Source organism: Narcine bancroftii, chromosome 2, assembly GCF_036971445.1.
Source record: "Narcine bancroftii isolate sNarBan1 chromosome 2, sNarBan1.hap1, whole genome shotgun sequence".
In the NCBI taxonomy this organism is placed as follows: domain Eukaryota; kingdom Metazoa; phylum Chordata; class Chondrichthyes; order Torpediniformes; family Narcinidae; genus Narcine; species Narcine bancroftii.
The window spans coordinates 32,691,907-32,696,237 of NC_091470.1; the positions used below are offsets into that span (position 1 = coordinate 32,691,907).

At 42.9% G+C, this 4,331-nt stretch overlaps 1 long non-coding RNA gene across 1 annotated transcript; it reads right to left on the bottom strand.

Moving 5' to 3' along the window:
- Window positions 1–2,091: 2,091 nt before the first annotated feature.
- LOC138753329 (uncharacterized) lies at window positions 2,092–2,921 on the bottom strand. Its single transcript, XR_011351108.1, has 2 exons — window positions 2,832–2,921; window positions 2,092–2,377 (listed from the first exon to the last, which is right to left on the bottom strand). It is a non-coding gene; the product is annotated as an uncharacterized lncRNA (long non-coding RNA).
- Between the last annotated feature and the right edge of the window lie 1,410 nt (window positions 2,922–4,331).

Genomic DNA, 4,331 nt, shown 5'->3' on the forward strand with positions numbered 1-4,331 from the left:
GCTGGCCCAACCCTTGTTGATCGTACCCGTGGCTACTCCCCCTTGATTCTCATAATAAAAGCAGCAATGCCCTAACCTCTCCCCCAGAACAAGTTGGGATTGTGGGTCAGCAACATGAGATGTGCCTTCTGTTTATGATAATAAAAGCCTATCAGTCAGGTAACTTCTAGTATCTCTGCCTTCAAAAAAGTATTTATAATATTAATTAAGTTAGTGAAAACCTTACAAATTTCACTGAATATAGCAGATAACCTTTTTATGTTCCAAGTCATTAAGATGCATTCAAATTAATAAAATTATAATTTTGTGCACTTTTCCCCAGTACATGATGTTCAAAGCCTTCTTGTGACGCCAACTTACTGATAATTTCTAAAGCAAGCTGGAATGTGGATCTGCAGCAGACAATGACTGCAACATGTTGAGGTCACATGATCATTTGCTGTTGCAAGAAATGAATTTGCCAAGATGGAAGATTTAGCTCTTCAAAAACAAAAGAATGACCAGCAGAATTATCCACTAGCTGTTAGATCTTACTATCTTTGGGAATATTTACTGCAAAATTTGTATGACAACAATGAAATAAAAACTAGATAATTTACATCTTATTTTTGGTTGAGAAGCAAATATTGTTCCTCTGCTCTTAAAACACTCTGGGATCTGAATGGATTCTGGGTTAAAGTATCACCCTTAAGTATCACCCAGTCTAGCAACATTAATCGTGCAGCACCAAAGCATTGGACAAGAATATAATGCTCTTGGACTTTGATGAAAATTACCTCAGGTTTAGAAAGAGTTGTACAAACTAAAAATATTGCAAATTAGCCTGGAGAAGCATCAGCAACAGAAATAATGAACAAAGTTCCAATCCAGCTTTCAGATGCGAATTATGTTCCAATTTCCTTCCCATTTCCAATTTTATTGGTGGGTTTTGCTTTTGTTCTTTTTAAGAAAATTCTTCTCGAAGATGTGCTGCAACTCGTTAGACTACAGCCTGGGTTAATATGAATCCATGAAAAACACAAAAAATTGCACATGCTGAAATCTTGAGCAAACCATGAGATGCTGGAGGAACTCAGTATGCATTAATCATATAACCGTTTACAGCGTGGAAACAGGCCACGTCGGCCCTTCAAGTCCACGCCAGGCAGCATCCATCCAGAAATGTTGACTGACCAGCTGAGTTCCTGCAGCATTTCATTGTTTCCTTAATGTGAAGGTATGTTGAATGATTTCTAGTACAATTTATTGAAGATGCAACAGTATTTTTTGAGTCTCTATGTTAAAATATTCTGAGCACACCTCTGGAAGGATTTATTAACTGATGTCTTGGGTAGATTCACAAATAATATCTGGATTACAAGTGTTGAAATTATAATTTAATTGGGTGCCTGCCCACATTTTGTTCATACCTTGATGAAGGGCTTAAGCCTGTAACATTGGTTATGTCTCTTTTGCCATAGAAAGTACACTGATCTGCTGAGGTTCTCCAGCATTGTGTTTTTACTTGAAATTATAATGTTGGATTGCTTCATTGAGTTCTTTTTTTTTTCCCCCCCCACAATAGACATTTAAGAAATAATCTACTTGAGATGTTAAATGATCAAAGTGCAGGAGCGGCCAAACTTTTTTTAATTTTAAATTTTAGCGTACAGCAGGGTAACAAGCCATTTCAGCCCAAAATTCCATGCTGCCCAATTAACCTACACTCCCAGTGGGCCGAAATGGCCTGTTTGTGTGCATGTCTACCTTTTTTAAAAGATTGGCCACCCCTGAAGGTGATAAATCTGGAGAAACTAGTTTCTCTGACTTGTGGAGTCAAGAACAACTTATAGTTGGAGCTAGGACAAACAAGAATAAGGTCAGGAAAAAAATGCTACTCTCCACTATCCCCATCCCCAACCAGTGGCATGAATTTTAAAACGGACATCTTTGTGACATTTTAAAACTAACTTTTGTGAGGATAAAGTTTTGGGCTCTTTTTTTTTTGTTTAATTAACCCAAAGTGGTAGATGGACGATGGAATAGGATGGAAGGGCCAAATAGCCTTGAGTCTTGCAACGAAAATGTTGAAGGAGACAAGAGCTTCAGAAATGCTGCAATAACTCTGCTTGAGATTTTATTTTACAGAAAAAGCGAAGCAATACCATTTTTTTTTTGCTCAATTGCAAAGCACAGGCGATAGCCGCATTAAAAGACTCTGCACAGCGCGACACGTTGCTGTCCTTACTATGTCTTTCCAGCTTCAAATTCTAAAAATAGCCGCGGAGTCGAAATGCATTCGAATCCCGATGGGGAATTTTCATTCGCGTTTCCTAGTTTCTTTTGCGATAGTCCGGCAGGTGATGCAGAATCCAACCGGCCGGTCCAAGAAGACTCGCTGCGAAAACAGTCAAGCACATCACTGTCGCCTGGAAAACCCACACAAATAGATTCAGAACCAAATGGAGCGGAGAACAAATCATGTCAACAAACGTTACATTCAAGAGAGAGAAGGTGGGGGGGGGGGGGGGGGGTAAAAAGCCGCTGCAACGTGATTTTTTGATACAAAATAAGGAGATTAAATTATAATCCTTCATTATAATCTCCCATCTGTTTAATGATGGACGAAGACAAAGAACTATTGTGGATTTCAATAGTTGGAATATCCAAGGCAAAATTCCATACTTGCAGAAAAAAGTGAGAGAATTTTACAAGACCCCGTCCTCGAGAGGAGTTGGATTTTGCAAATTAAGGGAATTTTTTCATTTTAAAAAAACTTTTCCTTTCCGTCCAGCAAGTCTACGTGACGCTCTCCAGGTTGCAAAGATTCCATGCCATGGGAACAAACTTACCAAAGGGCCAATTTTCTTCTTCGGGGGTTTTCCGTAGATATTCGCTTTCTGCATGCCAGGCGGGTTTCTAATCAAGCGGCAGCCCAACACTCCACGGAGAATACCCGACATGGTTTTTTGGGGGGGAGCGGGGGGCTCTGCTTTGTGCGTTCTTCGGTTCAAACTGTTCCGAGTTCTCACGGTCAGCGCCAAGCCGATGAGGGCGACGTGATTTGGCAATCAGTGATGTTCCCCTCCCCCCACGGAGGCAGGACCGGTGACAGCATCTCTTCAAGGGAAATCTGTGAATGAGGATGCACGTGGTCCTGGAGATCTGATCCCCCCCACCCCCAACTCCAACTCCATGTGGTGAGTGCATGAGAGTTTGAAAATCAGATTTGGAGTTCAGGAATGGACGGCTTGTGAACGGGGATAAAGTGGACAAGTGAGTAAGAGAGAGGATGGGGGGTGGATGGGTGGGGGGTGGATGGGTGGGGGGTGGATGGGTGGGGGGTGGATGGGTGGGGGGTGGATGGGTGGGGGGTGGATGGGTGGGGGGTGGATGGGTGGGGGGTGGATGGGTGGGGGGTGGATGGGTGGGGGGTGGATGGGTGGGGGGTGGATGGGTGGGGGGTGGATGGGTGGGGGGTGGATGGGTGGGGGGTGGATGGGTGGGGGGTGGATGGGTGGGGGGTGGGGAGAGTTCTGTAAGTAAAGGGAGCAATGAGAAGTTGTGAGCGAGGAGAGGTCCTGCCACGGGTGAACTTGAATATTTTCTTTTAAGAAAGAGAGTAGAGGGGAGGGGAGGATAGAACGAGAAGAGATAAAGGAAATAGTAATTTTAGAGTTTAAGGGACCTGACAGAACTGGCTGTAGATTTGGCCAATAGGAATGAACATGCTCAGAAGAACAAAGAACCTATAATCCCTGCTGAGCACATGAGGCACATATTCCAGGCCAGACAATGCCATGTGGAAAATGTGGACAAAAGGAAGTCCATGGCCTACCCAGAGGGGGAGTGTTAAATCCTGCATGTCTATCCAGTGTGGAAGCACTTGATAAGATCCTTTCCAACAGTCGTAACTCCATATTCAATGAGAACTCAAAATATTCCTTCACGTTTCTTAAGTTCTTTGCAATGAGGTCAAGGTAAAGATTCCATTATTGTCAGTAATACTACATTTATAATGTAACCTACAGGAAATTCTTTGTCTACCTTAAGGAAGTCAGAGTCACCACTTTGTCCAGCACCCATCACAGAAATGAGGCCCCAACAAGGAAAGAACAAGACCAGTGCTCTAACCACTGAGATATAGAGGTTATGAGCACGAAGGAAAGCTAATGTAAACCAAGTATGGGCAGATTACACAGAACTGCTGGAGGAGCTCAGCCGGTCTTGCAGCATCCACAGAAGGTAAAGATATTTTACCTATCTTTCAGGCCTGCGCTCAGTTTAACCAACCTTGCAGAGTTTTTCAAGGATGTTACCAGGAATGTGGATTTTGTCTGCCAGGACTTTAG